General features: G+C 39.6%; 1 protein-coding gene across 2 annotated transcripts in view; it reads right to left on the bottom strand.

Annotated features, from left to right (window-relative positions):
* Positions 1-14,654, bottom strand: part of DTNA (dystrobrevin alpha) — a 414,322-nt gene extending 399,668 nt beyond the window's left edge. The window contains exon 1 of one of the 2 annotated variants that reach the window (XM_043444242.1): positions 14,451-14,652. The gene's annotated coding sequence lies outside the window, so the exon portion shown is untranslated. Of the gene's footprint in view, positions 1-14,450 lie in introns of both variants that reach the window. The other variant, XM_043444266.1, reaches the window with a different exon arrangement.
* Between the last annotated feature and the right edge of the window lie 11,385 nt (positions 14,655-26,039).

A 26,039-nucleotide genomic window follows, 5' to 3' on the forward strand; every position in this document is an offset into this window, starting at 1 on the left:
TGTGGAATGGCTAATGAACCAGGGAGGAAGAAAAACTAAAAATTATGGTCTTGCCACGGGTTTGGTGAGAGCTTGGAGAAGCACAAGCCAGGGACTCACAGGTTTCTACTTTTATAACTGATGAGTCCCCCTGCTGTCTTTCAGCGCAGTTAGATGGGGACTGGGGTATGGAGTAGGGGAAGAGAACAGAAAAGCAAAACAAAATAAACAAACAAAATGATGGAGACAGCAGACAAACTGGCGGGAGAAAACAAAGGTAACTGACACAGATTAGCCTCTGTTCACAAGCAGACAAAAGGATGAAGACTAAGAAAGAAATGAAGCACTGACATCTGTCACCTTCTCCCCTCCCTTAATCACCAACTTAACCCTAAAATCAGAACCAAAAAACATTTCACATGCTCAACCAAGTGAAATCACAGGGCTATATTTTTTCCCCTTAGATGATGGTGGCTGGGGAAAATGGGATTATTTTGCAGAGCAGATTGATGTTTATCTTTTTTGTCAATTCAAGAATGCAAACTGTAAAAGCATGAACCAACTCTCAATCTCATGTCTAAAATATTAGAGGTATTTACAAAATGAGAACATTTAATTTATAGCTCTTATGTCACATGCTCCTAGAAAAATAAGTCATAAGAGGAAAAAGAATTCTTAAGCCAATAAAGGGGAGAAAAAAATGAAAAGAAAAGCAAAAAATGAAAATGAAAAAATGCACAAACAGACCACACTGACATTGAGAAAAACAAAAAAGAGCAGTCAGATGCTTTGAAATGCTTTCTGGTTTTGAAAATCTGATTCATAGTTTGATCAAAGATTCAAAATCAACCTGACTCATATATCACTTGCTAAAAGCGGTTTAGCAGCATTAGCAGAAATATTATTTTGAATGCAATCTCATGGTAAACATTACTTGGGTAGTGTTTAGGTTAAAAGGAAGAGTCAGAATTTATCTGCATATGGAAAAAAAAAATCACCTGCCACATTTTGTGTGTATAAATAGAAACTAACACTGTAGGGGAAAATCTGGATGACTGCCCGTAGAAGACACTTACCTTCTTGAATCCCCCTCTCCTTGCCCCCATTTCTTGTGGAAGAACTATCTGCCTTCATATTTAAGCCTTACCTAAGCATTTTGGTGATGATTAGACCACCACATTTAAAAATGCCAACCCAGTGATTGCTCTAAGAAGGAACACATCTGACTAGTACCGCCAGGGCTAGGGGCCTTTATTTATAAAGGATGAGTGTGTGAGAGAAAACATCTGCTCCACCATTTCAAAATATGTTTTCTAAGGAGTGGCTCCTCCAACCTGCCCAAATGGTCTTATTTAACAAACACTGTATAATGAAGGTTTGGAAAAGTCTGCTCCTCAAAACAGTGTCGAGGCACAACCATTTAAACACCCGAGCAGGATGAGTAAATGAAAAATATCATCAGCTTGAAGGCACAAAGGGAATGGATGGAATGAAAAACAGTACAACTGGTAGTGGGGAATATTGAAAGGGTAAGAGAATAATATTTTTCTGGACCCAGAATGTGTGTCATTAATTTTTTTTTTTTTTTTTGGCAGGGCCATGCAGCATGCAGAATCTTAGCTCCCTGACCAGGGATAGAACCCTTGCATGCTGGCAGCAGAAGCACAGAATCCTAACTGGAAGATCACCAGGGAAGTACCCAGAATGGGTCATTTTAAATCAAAAGCAGATAAACTGTTCTCGACCCACCCCCCTGATTTATTTATAAAAAGAAAAAAAAAGACACCTTTAAAAAGGTGTGTGGAGTAAAAGGTATGTGGAACTGAAATTTATGATTTATAGAAACCAAAAGATATATTTAAAAATTACATATAGTAAAATGTGATGATCAAAAATCTAAAATATTCATCACCCAAAGTCATGGGTTCTAAGTAAACTCAAATCTATTATGTTCTCTAATTGTTTACTGAATTGCTAATTGAAAGCACAAACTAATATAAAACACCATCTTTAAAATAAAACTGAACCATATTTAGGACTATATGCCCTAGTGTGTTAGTCGCTCAGTCGTTTCCAACTCTTTGCAACTCCATGGACTGTAGTCCACCAGGCTCCTCTGTCTATGGGGATTCCCCAGGCAAGAATACTGGAGTGGGTTGCCATTTCCTTCTCCAGGGAATCTTCCCCACCCAGGGACCAAACCTAAGTCTCCTGCATGGCAGGCAGATTCTTTGCCATCTGAGCCACCGGGAAATCTATCTGTATTATATTACCATCAAAAAATATTTTTTTCATCTTTCAACCATTTACTTCTTAATTGATTTTGTCTTACTCCATCCTGGGGTTTGTAACTGCACCCCAAATATAAACTCTTTATTCAGGAATGTAGCTTCTCTTTCCAAAGGACAACCTTGGAGCCAAGATTCCCTTTAATCTCACATTACCCCCAGAGAAAAATGCCAGCCTGCAATAGACAGTGAATCCCCCATGGTGGAGCTGATGTGGTAATGACAATGATGAATCCAGACATCTGCATATGTGTCTGTCTCTAACAATATTGTGTGACAAGATCTCCCAAAATGATTCTTCTTCAAGGGATGCAGAGACGCCCCCACCCTCGCCTCCAAATATCCTTGTGCCTGGTGTCGGCCCCAGAAAACGTCATGAAGACAGCCAGAAAAACCCATTAAAGTGAGACTCCACAGCTATGCAGAACCAAGGCAGGGAAGTGTAGGCGTGGCTGCATTTTTTGGTTTCCATCACAGAATGAGACACACAGCCGTCACGACTGTTTGGGTTAAGGATACAAAACAACTGTGCAAATCACTGAGACATCATCAACGAAAGAGACCCTTTGGGGTGATCAATGTTTAATGTCTTTATGATAGTTCCTTGAAAAAAATATGTATAGTTAAAACATGCTGAATGTTAAACATGCTAAAGAGATTTTCTAAAAATCTAAATGGATGAGTCAAGAATCATGAAAAAGGGATTTCCCTGGTGGTCCAGTGGATAAGAATCCATCTGCCAATGCAGGGGACATGGGTTTGATCCCCAGTCCAGGAGGATTCCCCAGGCCGCAGAGTAACCGCAGAGTAGTCTAAGTCTGTGTATCACAGCTACTGAAACCTGCGGGCCTAGAGCCCGTGATGGCAAGAGAAACTGCGTCAATGAGAAACCCGCACACTGCAAAGAAGGGTAACCACTCCCCGCAACTAGAGCAAGCCCGAGGACAGCAGTGACGACCCAGCGCAACAAGTAAATAAATAAAGAATTACGAAATGCATACATTTAATGTTTTCTTCAATGGTTGGAGAGGCTGCTCTAGTATTCGGTTTCCAGGTGTAGAGGATCAGAAAGCCCCTGCAGGGCTTGTTGCAAGAGACTGCTAAGAAATCTGCATTCAGAGCTCCCAGGCCGTACAGATGCTGCCGGAGGACCGCTCTCTGAGAACCACTGCGCTCCTACTGTGAGAACTTCAGGGTTAAATACAATGTCATTAACTGGATTTGTCTCTAGGGAGAATTTCCCCAGACAGTTCTTTGTGATCGCCTCCCCACCAACTATTCTTCCTCAGAACACTGGTTTCAAGTAAAAAACTCAAAGCGCCATCTCTTGTACTTGATCTCCCAAGTAATGATCAAACAACTTGACAAAATCTATACACTTATTTTTAATGCATAATTTTACATCAAATGAAATTAACATGAGTGCTCGCTGGGAGGTGCTTCTTAAGAGTTTAAATGTGGATTTTGGGTTCTCTGTTTTCTTCCTTGCTACGCCACATTTTACCACATGCTTTCTAGTTGAAAACTGCATTTCAGATGGATAATGTTCCTGGGAATGAAGAACACTTTGCGAGAATTCAGGAAGGGCTGGGACGGTATAGTTCCAGAATCCTGCCAGAAAAGACAGCCTATGAGATTGGGGAAAGTTTCCAACCTGGCTACACCCTGCAGTCACGATTTCCCAGGAGAGGAGAAAGCCGTGGTTTGGAGAAGTAAGAGGACCTCCACGTGATTCCTGAACCTTAGCACTGATGGAATGTTCTGTAATCCTATTTGCATCCCTGTCCAAGTACTCTCTCATCCTGCTGATCTGTAAAGTGGTTATTATTCAGAAACAGATCAGTAGTAATCCCCTGAGCTTCATCCTCTGAGAATCAATGTTGAGGGATATTTTTCAATTTACCCTTGCATAAAAATGTGGAGTAGACGTCTGTGAAGATGGAGCAAAAGTACTTTTCCCTCTTCCTTTCACCAGATACAACCCTAAACCCTGGACACCGCACATAAAATATACAAAGACTCTGAAAGTTAGAGAGAAGGCAAACCCTGGTAGGGGAACTCAGGTCCCAAGGAATGACACGGTGGTGAGTTCCCTGAATTTTTGCATTGCTTCATATATACCAGACAAGGATATAAAGAAACCAGAAACCCAGACGTGCCAAAAGGCCACCAAAAGCATGCTCTTTCAGCCAAAGGACCATGAAAGGAGCAACAAAGCAAAACAAACAAACAAACAAAAAAACTATTGTAAAGAGTCATTGCTCTCTTTCAGCTATATGAGACAGGAAAAAAAAAAAAATGTGGCCCCACCACATCCATACCAACAAAGACCAAGTAGGGAGCCTAGACTGTCACCCTCACCAGGCTGAAACAGCAAACCCCAACTCCCCTTACCTCCATCAAGGTGATGTCACAAAAGACCAAGTAGGGAGTTGGGACTTTCATTCCTATCAAGTGGGTGGTAATGAGACTCCCATCACCCATCTCCACTAGGTTATCAGTGGAGACCCTATGGGGAGCCTGAACTTCCACCCCCACCTGGTAGTACCAAGCCTCCCCTCCCCCTGCCCCCCATCGGGTGTTTCATGGGAGGCCTGCTGGAGAGTAAGGATTATCACCGTGGCCGAGCAGTAACCACCTCCCTGTCCCCATGTTGTCAGGGGAGGCCACATGGGAAACAGACAGGGAGGTATCAGCTAAGACCTAGCAAGGAGCCTGGATTCATTCTCTTCCCCACAGTAGTATGGAGCCCCCTCCATATTACAGCTTACATGATAAGGGAGACTGGGTAAGAAGCCCTCACTCCTACACCCACTGCTGATGAGAGGCACCATTCTCATTTCACCCACTGGGGTGATGTTCCTGGAAGCTAGCTAAAACAGAAACATCTTTAAATAAGATCCAACGTCTTTTAATAAGAAAATGGCCAGGTTTCAGCTGAAAATCATTCATCAAACCAAGAATCAAGGACATAAATCAATTACATAAACTGAATACAAAAAGACAATGACAGATGCCCATAATTAGATGACAGAAATGTTAGAATTATCTGACAAAGTTTTTAAAGCAGCAAAGCTTTTAAAATATTTTTTTAAAAAAAACTTCAGTGAGAAATTATTAACAAATGAAAAAGTAGAAAGTGTTAGCTAAAATATAGAACATACAAGAAAGAACTAAAAGGAAATATTAGAACTGAAAAAAAAATCAATAACCAAATATAAAATTTAGTGGGTGGGCTCAATAACATAATGAAAGTGACAGAGGAAAGAATCTGTTAGCTGTGTGACAGAACAACTGGAATTACCCAATCTAAACAACAGAGAAAACAGACCAAAACCAACAACAAAGCCTCAGAAACCCACATATGGTAGGATCCCAGAGATATTCAGGTTGGCTTTAATCCCCAGAAGCTGTGAATGTTACCTTACATAGCAAAAGGGATTTTGTAAATCTGATGGAAGTTAAAGATCTTGAGATAGGGAGACTATCATGGACTATCCAGGTGGACCTGAATGTAATCACAGTATCTTTAAAAGAGGGAGGCAAAAAGAGATTTGACCATAGAAAATGAAGTAGAAGATGTGATGAGAGAAGCAAGAGATTGGAGTGATATGAAAAACAGACTGGGAGTCACAGAATACTGTGGATCCCAGAAGCTAGAAAATGCAAAAGAGAGGTACTGTCCCCGGGAACTGTCAGAAGGAACCAGTTCTCCCATCATCTTGACTTTAGCCCAGTGAAGCTGACTTCTGACTCCTGGTCTCCACCTCTGTAAGAGAATATATGTGTTGTAAAGCACCATGTTTTTGGTAATTTGTTTACTGCAACCATAGAATACTGATAAATTGTGTTTCTGTAACAAAGGATCTAATATTCAAGTCTCAGAGACATGGGAGAAGAAAAGAAAATGGACAGGAATCAAAAAGTACCCAAAGAAATAACAGATGAAAATTTCTTAGATGGTGACAAAAAGACTTAAATCTTTAGATTCATGAATCTGAATGCCAAACAGAAAACCTCAAAAATACATACCAAGATACAGCATAGTCAAATTTATGAAAACTAAAAACAAATAAACAAAAATCTTGAAAAGAACAAGAGATACATCACACTTTACCTATAGGAGAAAACCAATTAGCACAAAATAAAATTTCTCATTAGGAAACAGAGAGACCATAAGGAAGTGGCACAATATTTTGAGTGCTTAAAAAGAACTGTCAACCCAGAATCCTATATCCAGTTAAAATATCCTTCAGGAATGAAGGGGAAAACAAAACATTCTTAAATGAAGGAAAACAAAGATATGTTTCAAGAGGAGGCCTATCGGCTCTAAAAGAAAAGATAGGGGGAAACAAAAAGAAAGCAATAAAAGAAGAATGTTGGAATATCAAGAAAGAAGAACATGGTAAGTGAAAATATTAATAAAGACCATGAATTTTTCTTGCTCCTCTTGAGCTTTCTGACCTGTGTTTGATAGTTGAAACAAAAGTTGTGACAGTTTCTGATGTATGTAGAGGAAATAGTTTAGAGAATTTTACTATTAATGGAAGAGGATAAAGGTACATAAAAAAAGGTAAAGTTTCTATGCTTCACTGGAATTGAAAAAATGACAACAGTGGTAGGCAGTGATAAATTATATGTATTATGATATAACACTCAGAGTACTCACTAAAAGTCTATATGAACAGACACACTTGAAAACAATATAGATAAATAGAAATGGAATTCTATATATGCTCAAGTAACTGATAGGAAGGGAAAAAAACCAGAGAAACTAAAACAAACAAAAACAGAGAGGAAAAAATCCAAAAATTAAAATGGCAGACGTACAGTCTTAATAAAACATAAATGTGTAAATATACAAATGAAAAAATAGAGATTTTCAAAGTCAATTAAAATATGTAACCCACCTGTACTGTATGAACAAATAATTCAGATCCAATATAATGATACAGGCAGGTTGAAAGTAGGACAGTAAAAAAAAAAAATCATGTAAACATCAATCAAATAAAAAAAGGAATGTGTGTATTAATATCAGATTCAGTAGACTTTAAGCAAATAAAATTACCACATATAAAGAGGAGTATCATGTTATGATAAAATAATCAATACACCAAGAAGACATAGCAAGCCTAAATTCATATATACCAAACAAGAGAGCTGCAAAGTACATAGTCAAACTGACAGATGTGAAAAGAGAAATAAACATATCCAAAATTATAACTGGAAATTTCACAAATTATTTCAACAATGAATAAAACAACTAGACATAAAATTAGTAAAGACATACAAGAATTTATCAGCACCATCAACCAACAGGATCTAACGAGCATTTATAGAACACTCTATCCAAAAACAGTGAAATACACACTCTTTGCAAGTGCCGATGGGACATAAACCAAGACAGACAACATTCTGGGCCATAACATAAACCTAAACAAATTTTAAAAGCCTGAAATCATACACGGTGTGTTCTCTAACCAAAATAAAAATAACACAAGAAATAAGGTTCTCTGACCAAAAACAGAGAAAGATGACAGAAAAATCTCCAAACATTAGGAACCTAAATGCCACCCTTCAAATGACCCCACAAATCAAAGAGGAAATCTCAGGAGAAAATTCTGAAACTAGTACTTGAGCTAAATTAAAATGAAAACACAGCATACCAAAATATATGGGACACAACAATAGCAGTGCTTCCAGGACATTTATAGCATTAAACACATGGATTAGATATACTCTACCTTTTCAGATTATGTTTGTCAATGTAAAATAATCATGCAGTATGATATGTTTACCTGTATTACTTTTTATAAAAATATGTGGTAACACATCTAACACTTCTGTTCCTGTTGGTGCAGGTGACAAAAAAGATACACACGTAGCTATTCAGTTTTCTGTATTATGTTGATACTATCAAATCTGTTCAGAAAACACAGCTACACTGCAGATCTTGGCACTGTTCTTGACTTGTGCTTGTTGTCAGAAAGGCTATCTCCTGCATTTATTCAAATCGGAGTTTTATTGACATTCCTTGACTAAGTCCAACCCCCACTGACAAACAGGCATATCATCAATTTTATAAGTTTAGACTCTACTTCCTTTGCTGGCGGTTTTATGCAGGAATTGCCTTTCTAGGTTGAAATTCTAAAACATAATTGTTATATAAAATCATAAGTCATCTTTATGTGATAAAAACTATTGACGTGAACTGGATAAATTCATCTAGTAACAATTAGGTCTGTTCACTAATAGTGCAGTTTACATCCATCTGAGTATCTGATAAAACAGCACTTCTCTTTCATCTTCAAGTTAGAAGTGGTCATAGGACTTGCTCTGGCCAATAAAATATGAGTATAAGTAGCAGGTGTTCCTTCTGATAGAAGTGCTTTAAGAATCTGTGAGTGACTCACCACGTTTCCGTGTGTTTGATGAGTGAGTGACGGGGATGCTGTAGACGACAGGGGTTTTATGAGCCTGGGTTTCCACGCGAGGAAGATGTAAATTAGTCTTTTATTGGCCAACAGGGCACAAAGCATTAGCAAGAAATAAATCTATGTTCATTTCAGTACCCAAGATTTTAGTTGTTTGCTATGACTGAATAACCTAAACTATTATAACTGAGTGTGTTTACATTAAACACACAAAACTCTCTGCAATAGGACAGTGCACTATGGCATCAAACTGTAAACTACAATTAATGAATTATTCATTGTTGTATATGATGGTACCTTCATGCACACACACACAACATCAAGCTTTGTGTCTCTTTCCTCATGATATAAATTGGAATAACATTTTATTAGTTACTCTGTGATGCTTTGTCTGGTGGGGAGCATAGAGAGAAATAATGTATCACATTCTCCATGAGTTACAGAAAATGTACACATTGCCTAGAATGTTTCAAACAACTTCAAAGAAGAGAGTTGAGTATTTGTATATGTATACTCAGTATTACTTGTGATTCATAGTTAACAGTAACATTAATCATATCAAATGCCTATGTGTGCATGCTAATTTGCTTCAATCCTGTCCAACTCTGTGACACTATGAACTGTAGTCTGCTAGGCTCTTCTGTCCATGGGATGCTCCAGACCAGAATACTGGAGTGGGTTAGTATCCCCTCCTCTAGGCAATTTTCCTAACTCAGGGATTGAACTCATCTCTCTTATGTCTCCTGCATTGGCAGGTGGGTTCTTTACCTCCAGCGCCACCTGGGAAGCCTGTATCACCTACATATGACCCAGTACTTTCAGGGAGCAATAACACTGATTGACACCTTCAAACACTGTGCATAAACCTTTACATGCCTCAGCACACCTAACCAATTAGTGCTGTACCTTACTAATCACATGTGCCATGTGTTTTTATTATTTGGATAATATTTAAAATAACAAAGTTTATTTTAAAATAACTAATATTTTAAGTAACTAATAGTTGAAATAACTATGAGTCATGTCATAAGTTCCCAATGTAAAGATTAACATGGACTTTTAAATTTTGCCAAGGTAATTCAACAGGTGTTTTTATGTTATATTTTATATCCCCTTTGCAGTACACAGTACTCTGAACAACCACCCTGGGAGTAGATGAAACAGATGACTTTAAATTCTTAAGTTTACTAATGGCCATAGAACTTCCAACTGTTAAAGATATTTACCTAATTATTTGAAAGGCCAAAGTATATATTTGTGATATTAGAAACTGCAATAGTTTTAAATGGTGCTGAAGTTACTATTTTTGAATTCAAAAATACACAATATATAATGAGAAATTTCCCATAATTCAGCAGTTGCCAGGCTTTAGGCATTTATATATCAATACCTGTCCTTGCTTTAGATAATTTGCATGTAAAATATAGAGCAAAAAGCATTGACATAAGGGAAATTATAAGTTTTTCCACTTGTTTTAATTGCAGGAAAAGTAACCAAAAGATCAAATGAGGAGGTGTTATGATTTTTAACAATGATGGGGATTTAATGCATTAATAAAACTATGAGCCAGATATTACATGTTACTAGTTGACAGCATGAACTAAAGAATCAATACTAGATTCAGAATCTCTACCTGTGTGACAGTGGCCATGATTACTGTCCTCCTCGATGCCTCAGTTTCCTCCTCCATAAAATGGGGGTAATGGTAATACAGGAAGCCCTCATTTGGCTACTGTGAAGAATACCTAAGTTACTTTATATAGGGCCATGAAAGATGTCTGGCACACAGTAGTCAATAAGTTTAGTTATTATTATGTTTGCTTTACATTATTAATACACATTTCCTCAGCATACTCAACACTTAAGCTCACCTCTCTTACTCTGGTGCCTTTTTCTTCCTACAGACACTTCCGGGAATCTTATGGATGTGTGATGAATCAATTACATTTCTATTTTGAGACATCCTGCCACTTTAACAACAAGCAAACACATATACACACACACACAACTATCTTTTAAAAATTAAAAGTTGTTGTTAAGGCAAAGAAAGACAGTGGTTATACTTCATTAAATTTAAATATCTCTTCGAAAATAGAGTGAGTAATAAGCAGATAAGGGCAGTACACGCTCTCTACAGGCTGTAAAAAGTGCTGTGAAAAGGACTTTTGTGAACTTCTCTTTGACCAAAGGTGTATGATGAGGGGGAATAATGTATCTACTGGTGAACAGAGATGTGTAGAGGTAACTAGAGGGAGACACAGGTCTCTAATTCAGAAAACATTGAGGAAAGCATGTGAGAACACAGTGGATAGCACAGGGAACTCTACTTAAGGCACTGTGGTGACCTGAACAGAAGAAAGTCCAAAAGGGAGGGGATCCATGTATCTGTTGGGGAAGGAAATGGCAACTCACTCCAGTGTTCTTGCCTGGACAATCTGACGGACAGAGGAGCCTGGCGGGCTACAGTCCAAGGGGTCACAAAGGGTTGGACACATATGTATTATGTACGTCTGAATCACTCTTCTATACAACAGAAACTAACACAGCATCGTAAAGCAACTATATGCCAAATACAAATTAATTTTAAAAATAAATCTTAGTAAACCCCTCCTCAGACATTATGCCTCTGTAAATAGGGGACTTCTAATGCACCTTGTTCCAAACCTCCCTGTCTGGTCCAGAATCCTTTATTACACATTCTTACAGCATTCCTTCTTTCAGAACTACATTTATGTGTATGATGTTTGGATTGAAGTCTGGCCCCTGGGCTGGCAGGGCGCACTCATTTTTCTGCTCACCACGCAACCCCAGTTCTCCGCCCAGACTCTGCAGCAAAGAGCCTCTCTAAAGACAGAGACAACACAGTTCTCCCAAACTAGAGAAAGGGGACTCAAAAGGAAAAAGTCATGTCAAATCTCCCAGGTGAGATAAAAGTAGTGAGAGAATGCTTTTTCTAAAATAAGTAACAGAAACTAGAAAACTGGAACAGATGAGTCAGTTAAGAAAGGATATATGGACATTTCATAGGATTTATGCCTTGATAACCATCAACATTTTATATAAACAAACATGGAAAGTTCAATTTCAATATCAAAAAAGTTTGTGCCTGAAGGAATGTAACTTTTCTGATCGCAGCACTGTACTCTAGCACCCCCAAATAGAGATGGACCATACCTTGGGATGTGGAAGAGTTTAACTACTGAAGATAATTCTTTTCACATCCAAAGATCATGTTTCCATGCAGTTCAGGTAGATTCTACTCTTTTTTCACTCGTAATGTTGAATTAGTGTGGATTTGATATATGCATACTGAATTTAATGAAGCTGGAAGACCAGACTTAAGGAAATCTATGAATGTCAGAATAATTTTGATACTTATTATGTGAAACAGCAATTAAATTTACTTGAAAAAATGACAGATGAAGACCTAAGAGAGATATCTGTCTAATAAAACAAATATTATAAGAGCTCTATGATAAACTCCAGATGAGACAAAACTCTCTAAATACGTGCAGTTGGGCTTTACCCCACTGAGACCTTTCTTCACATCATGATTCATTTAGAACAAGCGGAGACGTTTACAGTATTTCAGCTTAGTACTAACGAAAAAATGTGATTTCAGTCTTCACTGCTATACAACTTTGTCTAAAGTACATACAACTGGTGAAAAGGCAAGACATACACGAACACCCTCGCAATATAGCCTGCTTTTAATCACTGAGAGTTGAAAGAGAATTGCATAATTCTTCTTTTAAAACTGCCTAAGCTCTTGTCAGAGTGATTGAATTAAAGATGATTAAACTTGTTCAAAAATTCTGCACGATGGGGTTCGGAAGGAAATGACGGCCCAGCTTTGAGCAAAGTAACAGACTAATACCTTAGGAAGTTTAAAATTAAGTGCAAACAAATAAATAGATTCAGGTGCCTGCTTTATAATAATTGACTTTGCTGATAAATCTTACCTGCTGAAAATCTTAACTTGGCTGATAAATACTACTTTAAAGCATATTTGTTATAGGAAACGGTCAATTTTGGCAAAAGGAAAAGGCTCAAAGAATACTTGCCATAATTGGCATTAAAATTTAGAAAAAATGTTAATTGTCCCCAACCCGTAGCACATCATTATGAGGTTCATCTTGGTAGAAATGTGGTCAATATGTCAAATATAGAAGAAAAAAGACAGTACAATGAACGCTCATTTTTATGAAAAAAGAAAATATATATATATATATGTTAGTATAGAGTTCACAGAAAGCTCAACTGGTCCATTTAAAGCCCTGCGACCTTGGGTAAATTACTTCACCTCTCTGTGTCCAGATTTTCTCATATTACCCATTCCTTATGGTAGTGTTAGAATTGAGTGAATAAAGCTAAAGTTCATAGAACTGTTTTTTCCCTAAAGTTTTTACCCTTGGAATAAGCAAAATAAGTCTTTTTTTTAAAGAAATGAATAATTATGAATACTTCAACAATATAGGTTACTGATATGTTCAAAAGGAAACACAGCACTCATTAAACCCCAAGTGATCATAACAGATAATAACAAACTTGAACAGAACCATAACTCAAAGGACCCTTTTAATAGAGCAACAATGAACCTAATGGCGTTGAATTTCACCGCCAGAGTACAGCCAAGACTCCCCACGCCACGTCCACTCAAGTCCTACACTTACCTTCTCAAAGGCAAACCTCAACCTCACCAAAGAGGAAAGTTTTACTCCCAAGTCCTAGCCTTGGTACCACTGAGCCCAGCCCCGCATCCCTCGTCTCTTCTCGGCTCTGGTCTTTAAACAGACACCTCGCCACCTCCCATTCCGGTACCAGAAAGAACCTCGTGTCCACCTTCGGTCCAAAGGAAAACTCCAGGCTCCAAAAGCCGAAGACACTCCCCTCCCCTGTCCCTGCCCCGCGCCCACCCAGCCGCGCCGCGCCCCCCTCCCCGCTCCCGGCGCCCACACCCACCCGACCCGCCGCCCGGGCACCGCAGTGCATTGCAACACGCGCCGACGCCGCCGGCTGGAGAGGACCCCGGCGCGGATTTCCCGCCCAATAGTAGCCCCCCAGCCTGCACCCCCACGTGAGTGTCATCCCTAACGGAGGGGACCACGCCATCTCCCAGCGGCTCAGCCCGCGGGGGCCAGCGAGAGGGCAGCGGGGACCACAGAAACAACTCCACCAGCGGCGCGCGGCCCGGCCTCGGCGGGCGGGCGGCCGAGATGTACCTGCGCGGCCCCGCGCCCCCGGGCCGGCCCTCCTGCCGCAGCCGCTCCCGCCGCCCCGCGGGCCCGAGGCGCCGCCCGCCGCCCGCCCGGGGAGGCGCCGCGCCGCAGTCCCGGCTGCAGCGCCCGGCACATGCTTGGCGCCGCCGGCGGCCGGCGCGGGCGCACAGGTGGGAACCCCGCGAGTGGGCGTTGGGGCGATTCCCTCCCCGCCGCCGCGCTCGCCGCCCGCCTTCCACTCTTGACTTTGCCGGGTGCGCGGCGCCTGCCCTTGCTCCGGCGGCGGCCGAGCCTCCCGGGCCCGCGCCCCGGCGCCGGGGGCGGCTGCGGTCCCTGCGCCGCTGGGGCTGCGCGTCACCGGGCATCTCCCGCCCGGCGGCTGGCTCGGCGGGCCCCCCGGGGCGGCCGGGGGGCAGCGCGCGGCAGCCCGGCCCCGCGCCCACGCCTTGGACCCCCTCCACCCCCGCGCCCTCCCCCACTCCCCAGCTGTCAAGGGAGAAAACGCCTTGCGCACACACACACACACACACCTTGGAATGGACGGACGCCCCAGTCACCGACTCGCCAAACTCTTCGAAGGTGTCCACCGGTCTGTCGGGAGGTTTGGGCATGGAGTAGGAGCCGCTTTCTTATTATTTAATAATGTTGGAAGTGCCGAGTCCGCTGCCAGAGTTGTGGGTCATGTGGGCACAGCAGAGCCTGGCTACTGCCAGTACCAGGGTTTCCTGAGGATCCTGAAACTATGATCTCATCCTCCTCATCCGCTTCCCCCGCCCCTCTCTCCGCGGGCGCGCACGCACAGCACACACACACACACACACATACACACACACACACACACACACGCGCGCACACACGCTCCCACTGCCTGCACTATCCTCCTTCTTGGACCGAAATATTCTGCCGGGGAAATACAGTGTTCACGCTCTTCATTGAAAAAAAAAAAAAGGAAAGAAAAAAAAAAAAAAAGCCTTTGGGAGAATGATTTTTCTCTTTGAAAGCCTGATTTATGTGCTTTGTTTATTTCCTACAGTTGGTCCTCACACGTGCAAGGGAGCTGAACAGAGCCTCAGAATTAAAATAAAAAATAATCGTCCTTTTATGTTGACCCAGATTTTGGTCAGAACTCAGGACTCAAACAGTCCAATTTCCATTTAAAACAGAGGCAATAATACACCAGGTTTGAATATGGAATAGAAATAACATCTGAGATGTGTGCAGTGGGTTTTTTTCCCAAGCTGCAAAAACATCTCGCAAACATTACCTCATTTATTTGCAGAACATCTTTGCAGAGAAGGTGGGAGAGACAGAAGCAGAGGACAGAGAGCATGACTTATCCAAGTTCACCAGAGTCGGTATGTCACTATAAATAATTGCACAGCTACTCCCAGTTTGCTAATTCACTATAATCAGTTCCTGGAAACTTAAGGCACTGAAACATGAAGAAGATATTTTTGATTATTTGTAAGTGACCTCCTACCAAAGATTGCAAATTACTTAATTTTTCTCTATGTATGGGTTTCCATAGAATGTTCACTTGTGTACTTGCATAAATCTCCTGTTTCATGTTTTCATTTATTTTCTTCCTTTACTTTATTGGGGGATGTTTTAGGCCCGTGTGTCTGTGTGTGTAGTCCTATTCATTTGAGTGGTTTAAACTGCTTAAATAGCAATATCACGCAAGTTTAGTCAATGTTTTGAGGGTAGTCACCAATTTCATAATGATTTCTAAATTCCACTCAATTCCCTTTTAAGTGCCTGGTGTATATGAAGAACTGTGCTATGTTTTGAAGGATACAAAGGACTTTAATACATGGAACCTGTCCTCCATTAGTTTATATCTAGTTGACAAGATATACATGCACACAGGAAATTTCCTGGTGGTTAAGATTTTGCCTTCCAATGAAGGGGGTGCAGGTTCAGTCCCAGGTCAGGGAGGTAAGTCCCATGTGCCTCCAGCAAAAAAACCAAAGCATAAAACAGAGCAATATTGTAACAAATTCAATAAAGGCTTAAAATATAAGCATACACACACACATATGTTTTTGCTGGGTGATTTGCAGGTGAAACCCTTTATTATTTTTGGTGTTATAAATTATTACAAAAAGTACAAGATACACTCTTTTTCTTTATACCTGTTTTCTGTTCCATGTTAACATTATTTCATCTGTCTTTGTGTTCCCAGTTTTAATCTGTCTTTGACGTGCACAGAATCTGAGTGGCTAAGGTAATATGTTATTTTGCCGTTCACCTGCACATGCAATGTACTCACATAAGCACCACAATTTTAAAAATATTTTAATAGTTCTCACAAAGAGCACTCTTTAATATCCTTTGTGCAGGTGTCTACAGAAAAATTTAGCATCTAACCAGTCTTCTAATAATTCAAAAAGAGAAGAAATGTGATAAGAGAGAGAATAAAGCAAGAGAAGGCAGAAGAGAACCAGATAAAAGAGGTTGGGGGTGGGGGGAGGGAAGAAGAAAAGAAAATTAAGAAATTACAAGAGGGAGATAAGAAGAATAAAAACATACAAGGAGATAAAGAGGGTCAACTTTGTAGTGGAAGCTAAAAGTTTCTAAATTTTGCTGCATGGAAAATAAGTTTAAGAAATCATAGACTTTTTATTGTTCTCAAATATTACTTTTTGATAAGCTTATTGGAATTTAATGGTAAAGAAACCAGGTGTCAGTCCTGCAGAGACTACCCTGAATAATCTCAATTTTAGTAATTCTGTACAGGACCCCTAGAAGACATAAATCGACTGACCTATCAATATCATAGGATAATAAAAATGATAGTGGGATCAAATAACCATGATATATTTAAAATTTTTAAGAGGAAATCAACACCGAAATTCAGAGAAATATATGGGAAACCAAAGGTATATTAAAATGGGCAACAGAGTTAAGCTTGCCATATTTAAAGGAAAATAATAGTAATATAGTATGTTATCATTTTAAAGCATTTAAGATTTTTCAAAGTGCTTTTCATAAGTCTTTATTAAGCCTAATCATAATTAGCGGTAGACTCCTCTGTGGGTTTAATTTTAAAAGGATATAATAATATTTCTTAGTTTTTCACACATTGAATCAAGTGCTAAACATTGTCACTCTGTTTTAGAAATATCACTTATATTTTGTGATCAGTCAGTCATAAAGATGCTGCTCAGCACAGTTCAACTGGATGGATTCCTGGGCATAGATCACAATGGTGATTTATAATTCAGGATTTTGCACAGGCTGTTGGAGTTAAACTAGAAGCGTTAGCATGTAGCAGAATCTAATGGCTTTGCCATATTTCTAGGAGATTTCTACACAAGTGGTGGAGGCCTGTGTTGAGCAACAGTATATTAGGAGCACTTTCCTTTTGATCTGCATACTCTTGGAAGGATTTGTTTTAATCAGAGATATATTTAGGCTTGATGATTATGAAATGTGTTTCAGAAATACGTTACAACTTCAGTGGCTCAACAATCACTGGCTGTTTTTGTCCGAATATTTTCACTTGGAGAAAAAAGAAATTATTTTTAGTAGGACTATGCAGTCTTGGGCTTCCCAGATGGCACTAGTGGTGAAGAACCCTCCTGCTATGCAGAACATGTGAGACACTGGTTCGATCACTGGATCGGGAAGATCATCTGGGAGAGGGCACAGTAACCCACTCCAGTATTCTTGCCTGGAGAATCCCATGAACAGAGGAGCCTGGCAGGCTGCAATCCATAGGGTCGCAAAGAGTTGTACATGACTTAAGCTACTTAGCATGCACGCATGCCCACATGCACACCTAATTTCGGCTACCTTTATCAAGGTATATTTACTATTTTGCTCTTCTAATTTCTAGAGATTTAAAATAGGTTACAGTGAAAATGAGGATGGCCACAGTTCAAATCAGAATGTTGACTATGTTACAGTGAAACTAGGTGTGTATTTGTGTTTTATTAACATAGTAATATATGGAGCATATATGGGTTCCAGGCCAAATCAGAATGATTACTCTCATCTGTGAACTGGTGGTAGCTTGTGGGTAATGAGGAGTTCATCATTCTGTAGTATTTAAAAGATTTGAATGACGAAAGTAAAAAAGAAAATAGATTCCAAAGGATTGAAGAAGTAAAGACGTTACTGTTTTATCAGTTAAAAATACTAGACCCCCAGCTATAAACTACTGTTTCAGAGGAGGATGGTATGGGAGCTTGAGCAACACAGAATTTACATCAATAAGGCTTCTCCGATAACCTGATTAGCTTTCAAGAATGATTAGCGATCCAACAGCAGGTCATGATGATCGATCAATGGAGCTGTGGCTTGGGGGATTCATGGTGAGATGATTATTTTGGTGTGACAGCTGCCGCATTTGGAGACCAGGGTGGGCCCTGGGCAGAGTTATGAAGTGGCTGAATTTCGTACCTGTCTTTTTTTTTCCCCCAATGTCCACCCTTCCTGTAGAAGTCCTGCCTTCTCTCTGGCTCCCCAGGATATTCAGAACCCTTTGCTGTTCTCTGACATTCTAAGATACCACTATTTTAGAACTCATCAGTCTCAGAGAACATGGGCTTCTGACCTCCACTGAAAGGTGTAAATTTTGAGCTAAGCAATCATGTAAAGTGAGGGGGTGTCAGGATGTGTTGATGTTCATAAATACCAAGGGTGTTCAATCAACCTCTTCATGCATCACTCTGAGATACGTATTTATGTAAAGTTAGTATCTGTTTGGACTTCCCAGGTGGCACCTGTGGTAAAGAACCCGCCTACCAATGCAGGAGACGTAAGAGACTCAGGTTCGATCCCTGGGTGGGGAAGATCCCCTGGAGGAGGGCATGGCAACCCCCTGCAGTATTCCTGCCTGGAGAATCCCATGGACAGAGGAGCCTGGCGGGCTACAGTCCCTGGGGTCACAAAGAGTCGGACACGACTGAAGTGACTTAGCACGAACTTACAGTGTCTGTTTGCCTGAGAGATCCTGCCTTGAGGCACGCTCCTGTCACCTGTTACAAGTCCAGGAAAGTGAAGGTATCCTCGCCTTCACGCACCTGTGTTCCCTGCCCCCTCGGACCCAGAGTCTCCTAACTCAGCTGTTTCTGGCGGCACCTGTGTGGGCGCCCTCAGTCAGTATCTCCTCTGTTGATCTTCCTGTCTGACTAGCATCCTCGGGAGAAGTGCTGTTTGCAGTCTCCACGTTCTCCTCAGATAGATTGAGGGGGAGAACGAACAGGTTTAAGCGGTCAAGTGTATTTTGTTTCCTAGGATTCAAATAAACAAACCTGCTGCCACTTTAAATAGCTGTGATGCCGCCTTATAATGGCAATTCATTAAACACCTATTATGGTGGTTTACATCTCTCGGTGACCTCACATCAGTGCACCCTTTACTCCTGGGAGAATTTGTTTTCTCAATGGAACATAAACAGACCTCAAATGTTTTAGATAGAATTTAAGTGTACTGTTATAATGGAGACGGTGCAAAAAGCCAGCTAGAGACTACAGCTTTTCAGAAGGTGCTTATAATCCACTCACTTTGCTGCTAAAATTGTTTTGACCCTGTTTTTAATTGCTATGGGGCTGAATGTTTTCGTTTTGCCCAAGAATACATCTTGATACCCATGGTCCAGAATAATCTACATGTCGTTCAGAATAATATTGAATAAAGCAGAAATGTCAATATAAGTAAATTCAATGTAGATGACCAATCCAAATAATTAAGGAAAAAAGTTGCTATTTATTGAAAATGAGCTATAGCTATACACTTTGTCTCAGGGAAATGTCTAATTTTCCCTTGATGATTTCTAAATAAACCTAATGTTTTTAATGGCACCAAAGAAACCTGCTACAAAGTGGAAAGCTTAGTCAAAACACTTTTATGTATGTGAAATCATTTGCCCAATTTAATTATTTCTCGCTGAAATGGATCTTTACATACTGTATAGACAGCCCAAATCTCAGGACCATGTTAACAAGCACATGTTTTAATTTAAAAGTTAATCCCTACAGTAAATACCATATAATTTATTTGAGGCTGTGAAGCCTTGTATTTTATAATAAAAAATTAAATGAAAAAAGGTGGGTGGGAGGAGATGAAACTAATTAAATCGTAATATTCAAAATGTATAACAAATCTGTGAGTAGATCCATAATTAAATATTATTATTGGGAATAATGGTATTTTACATTTTGGGAGGTGCATTTTGGGATAGTTCAAAAAGTATTCCTGTGAGGTGATAATGTGATTACAAAAATGCAAATTTTTTATTTTTTTTATTTTATTTTTTTATTAAGATGCTTATCTTTTATTTGTGCCACGAATATCATGTACATATCATGTCACGAATATCATGTACAATATGTACAGTTCTCCTGTCCTTTCCTCTGTGTTGCTCCTCACCTGCATCCCCAGATCAGCTGGAACTTTCTGCAGAATGTCAGTGCTTTTCATTTACATGTTGTTTTTAATTTCTGTGTTACAGTTAATCAGCTGGTCAGAAAGGAACAGGACTAGCAGAGATTTTGTAATATTTTATCAAAACCAGAAGCCTTATGTCATAGCCAGCTCCTAAGCTAGGGTTAGCATTTGTTTGTGCTTCTCACTGGACTCACAGGGAAGTTTCCTGATTTTGAAGTTGTTATATTTTTTTGTTTGCACATAACTCACAAAACATTTTAAGATTCTCAAGGACAGGGGCCATGATGAAAACTTCCTTTTTTTTCCCCTCCCTGGAGAATACAGCATGTTTATTTTATGTTGAGTTCCTTGGAGAATAGTGATAGGTATGAGACAAGGATGATGGTGAGGAAAATAAAAAATGTTACCTCTGGCACAGTGTATCATGTGGAAATAATTCTTTTAGGCTTGTAAATACCTCTGGCGGAGCATGTTTTGGTATGTTTTATATGAACAAGCTGAATCAGATACCCTGTGTGGCTTGCTCTTGTGGTACCTCAATCTTTCTCTTTTGTTTCTCCTGAACCACGCCCCCCCCCCCAATTTTGGATGAAGGAATTATACCCATGTGAGTATATTTATTTATATCTTGTGATCAGTACCAGGGAAGTATATTTCTGTTTGTAATAATATTTCTTCAATTTAACAATGTAAAATAATTGTAATTCCACTGGTCTCTGTGCCTTTTCTGTTTAGAGGAAGAGAGTCTCGGTATTTAAAAATTATTTTACAGTTTACATGAAAGGAAATAGAAGATATTTTAAGATCTTCTGTTTATGATTTCAAAGAAGAAACAATTTACTTATTTTATAGTAGAAGTGGAGTGAATACTTTAAGGATTATGTGCAGTGTGTAAATATTCTACTCCAAATACTTCCTGTCCTATCCTTACCATCATCAAAGTGGCTTCTGCAAGTGTTGTCCATCCTCCTTCCAAGAGGATTTAACTCATGGAAACCCTGTCTTGAAACCTATTCACACAATATGTTGTGTTAGACATCATATGTATTACCAGGATTGTCTGCTCCTTCATCAGAGTTGTGAACTCCTTATACATCTGGTACATTTCACAGTATCTTTTTTAAAAAAATTATTTATTTATTTATTTTAATTGGAGGCTAATTACTTTACAATATCGTGGTGGTTTTTGCCATACGTTGACATGAATCAGCCGTAGCTGTACATGTGTCCCCCATCCTGAACCCCCCTCCCACCTCCCTTCCCATCCCATCCCTCTCGGTTGTCCCAGTGCACCAGCCCTGAGCACCCTGTCTCATGCATTGAACTTGGACTGGTGATCTGTTTCACATATGGTAATATACATGTTTCAATGCTCTTCTCTCAAATCATCCCACCCTCACCTTCTCCCACAGAGTCTAAAGGTCTGTTCTTTATATCTGTATCTCTTTTGCTGTCTCACATTTAGGGTCATCATTACCATCTTTCTAAATTCCATATATATGCATTAATATACTGTATTAGTGTTTTTCTTTCTGACTTACTTCACTCTGTATAACAGACTCCAGTTTCATCCACCTCATTAGAACTGATTCAAATACTTTCTTTTTAATAGCTAAGTAATATTCCATTGTGTATATGTACCACAGCTTTCTTATCCATTTGTCTGCCAATGGGCATCTAGGTTGCTTCCATGTCCTGGCTATTATAAACAGTGCTGCGATGCATATTAGGGTACATGTGTCTCTTTCAAGTCTGGTTTCCTCAGTGTGTATGCCCGGCAGTGGGATTGCTGGGTCATATGGGCAGTTCTATTTCCAGTTTTTTAAGGAACCTCCACACTGTTCTCCATAGTGGCTGTACTAGTTTGCATACCCATCAATAGTGTAAGAAGGTTCCCTTTTCTCCACATGCTCTCCAGCATTTATTGCTTGTAGACTTCTTGATGGCAGCCATTCTGACCGGTGTGAGATGGTACCTCACTGTGGTTTTGATTTGCATTTCTCTGATAATGAGTGATGTTGAGCATCTTTTCATGTGTTTGTTAGCCATCTGTATGTCTTCTTTGGAGAAATGTCTGTTTAGTTCTTTGGCCCATTTTTTGATTGGGTGATTATTTTTCTGGTGTCGAGCTGCAAGAGCTGTTTTTATATTTTTGAGATTAATTCTTTGTCAGTTGCTTCATTTGCTATTATTTTCTCCCATTCTGAAGGCTGTCTTTTCACCTTGCTTATAGTTTCCTTCCTTGTGCAAAAGCTTTTAAGCTTAATTAGGTGCCATTTGTTTATTTTTGCTTTCATTTCCATTACTCTGGGAGGTGGGTCATAAAGGATCTTGCTGTGATTTATGTCAGAGAGTATTTTGCCCAAGTTTTCCTCTAGGAGTTTTCTAGTTTCTGGTCTTACATTTAGATCTTTAATCTGTTTTGAGTTTATTTTTGTGTATGGGGTTAGAAAGTGTTCTAGTTTCATTCTTTTACAGGTGGTTGACCAGTTTTCCCAGCACCACTTGTTAAAGAGGTTGTCTTTTCTTCATTGTATGTTTTTGCCTCTTTTGTCAAAGATAAGGTGTTCATAGGTGTGTGGCTTTATCTCTAGGCTTTCTATTTTGTTCCATTGATCTATATTTCTGTCTTTGTGCCAGTACCATACTGTCTTGATGAGTGTAGCTTTGTAGTATAGTCTGAAGTCAAGCAGGTTGATTCCTCCAGTTCCATTCTTCTTTCTCAAGATGGCTTTGGCTATTTGAGGGTTTTTGTATTTCCATACAAATTCACAGTACCTTGTAGTTAATCAGTAAACAACTTGCTGATTGCTTTGCTTATTAACTGAAAGTAGGTTAGTTACTATTGCCCATGGGATTCTACAGGCAAGAATACTAGAGTGGGTTGCTATGCCCTCCTCCAGGAGATCTTCCCAACCGAGGGATCGAACCCGTGTCTTTTACCTCCTACATTGGCAGGAGAGATATTTTTTTTTAACCACTATCACCACCTGGGAAACCCAATTTTGACATGATGTTGCCCCAAATATGGGCTTCCCTGATAGTTCAGTTGGTAAAGAATCCGCCTGCAATGCAGGAGACTCCGGTTCAATTCCTGTGTCGGGAAGATCTGCTGGAGAAGGGATAAGCTACCCACTGCAATATTCTTGGACTTCCCCTGTGACTCAGCTTGTAAAGAATCCACGCACAATGAGGGAGGCCTGTGTTCAATCCCTGGGTTGGGCTCAGCTTGTAAAGAATCCACGCACAATGAGGGAGGCCTGTGTTCGATCCCTGGGTTGGGAAGATCCCCTGGGGAAGGGAAAGGCTGTCCACTTCAGTATTCTGGCTTGGAGAATTCCATGGACTATGTAGTCCATGGGGTCCCAAAGAGTCAGACACAACTGAGCGACTTTCTCTTTGCCCCAAATATAAAAGAGTGATCTCTTTCTATTTATTTTTAATCTGTGTGCATTTCCAAGTCTTTAGATATATATTCCTAGCACAGCATTATTTTTTTATAATAATGATGAAGTTTGATAACAGAAATCTTCCTTCTATATCTATAAATAAATAAGAAGTAAAAATTGGTTTATTGTTTAGCTGCAAGGAGTAATACTACCTATGATCTCATAACTTTCTGCCTTAACTAGAAAAGATTACTATAGGATCATTCATTGGGGACAATATGACTTTATTTCTTACTTTAAGAAATTAAAATAGAGCAAATGTGGAGGTATTTAAATATGAAGGATTTTCTTTCTTTGGTAGTTTTTCTCAAAGTGGTAAATTTTTGATAATCTCAAAATTTAAGCTGATTTATTTTTCCAATTATATGCTCAACATGAGTACAAAATGGCTTATGTTTGCTCAAAGAAAACAACAACTGAAAATATTTATAAATTGCCTAATATATATTAAACACATTTGTTTAACAATAAATTGTGGCAAAAAGCCACAGTCTATAATCAGTAACGCTTTTATAAAATTCAAATTTGCTACCTTAGTTTTTATTTCTAAAATTACATTTTATTTCTCAATTCTAGTTTTCTTCATGTCCTGAATGGAAAAACTGCATATATTAGGACCTGCTCCACTGCTGTCTCTGCCTCATCTGACATGAAAAGTTTTCTAGTCCTTTCTCCTGTTATCTGGAATGTGTCTTACTAGGCAGTGACAAAGGATTTGACCCCCTCTCTTAGCTTTATTTGTACTGCCCCTGGTGCACCTTTAACCTGTGAAACCTTCCTGTGATAAGATGATCACTGGCAGCAATCCGCAGTCTAATCAGAACAGGATCACTCAGTAGATGCCCTATGTGTGGGCTTTTAACTTAATCATCAGGGGCACTAAGACAGTTAAAAGATATCTTTTTTTAAAGCTTCAAAGTAGTTATTTGTGAAAAGCAAATAAAAACTTCCCTGGCCTTAGCATACCTATTGTATGGTTACTTAGGTTCTCTTAACTTTCTTTCAATAATGATACCTATTATCCAGCTATATAGCAATTATTAACCCATGACCACCATTCATCTCTCTGCCCATGTTATTTCGAAGCACATCCTAGATCCTGCATATATTCATTCATGGATAATTCAGTTTATAGTTAATACAATTTTAATTAAGAATTACACAATGGGGCAGGTAAGGCAGAATACCATAATACTGTCTGCATTTAGGGGACACAACATGGTTCTTATTGCACACATACGTACTTAAAGCCATCGTGGCTTATTTATAAAGTAGACATCTCTCTCACACACACACACACACACACAGACACACAGTTACAAGTGCAAGTGCTTAGATGCACAGTAAATAACTCAAAGACTGGCCATCCCTGGAGGCTTCTGTCCATCCTCAGTGACTCTTCCTTGTTACCTTCATGTTTGTTTCTGAGTTTTCAAGTTGGTCTTGTTTTTTATCTCCTCTCTGCTTTTGACCTGGTCCAGATTAAAATGATGGAAAGCTGATATTCTTTTCTTGGTTTTGTCCCTTCATAATTTCTCTCTCACTGTTTCCATTCCATACTTTGGCCACCTGATGCAAAGAACTGACTAATTAGGAAAAACCACTACAAAATAAAAACCACTACAATATAAAAAAGAAAGAAAGAAAGAAAAGACCCTGGTGCTGGGAAAGATTGAAGGCAGGAGGAGAAGGGGATGACAGAGGATGAGATGGTTGGATGGCATCACCGACCTGATAGACATGAGTTTGAGTAAGCTCCAGGAGTTGGTGATGGACAGGGAAGCCTGGCAGGCTGCAGTCCATAGCGTCACAAAGAGGTGGTCACAACTGAGCGACTGAACTGGACTGATTCTCTCTCTCTTTCTTCTTCATATCCTGCCTCCTCTCCCTTTCTGTCTCTCTTTCATTGATGGCATAAACAGTCTGATGATTTAGATAAATGTAAATATACTTGTAACCCCCCTCCCCAGGGCACCAAGAAAACTCCCTTGTGTTTCTTTCTAGTAAATTTTTGCCCACCTCCTCTACCCAGACATAATCACTGTTTTGATATCTATGCCAATATTTTAGATTTGTCTCATCCAGAACTTCATAAATGGATTCATATAGTACATATATTTTTGTGTCTCTCTTTTAGCCCAGTGTTATGTCTGTGAGATTCACCACAATCAATGTCACTGTGTGTATCAATAGTTTTTGTTTAGTCGCTAAATCATCTTTGACTCTTTTGTGAACCTTTGAACTGTATGTAGCCTGCCGGGCTCCTCTGTCCAT

The sequence above is a fragment of the Cervus canadensis genome, chromosome 23, assembly GCF_019320065.1.
Source record: "Cervus canadensis isolate Bull #8, Minnesota chromosome 23, ASM1932006v1, whole genome shotgun sequence".
NCBI classification, from domain to species: Eukaryota; Metazoa; Chordata; class Mammalia; order Artiodactyla; family Cervidae; genus Cervus; species Cervus canadensis.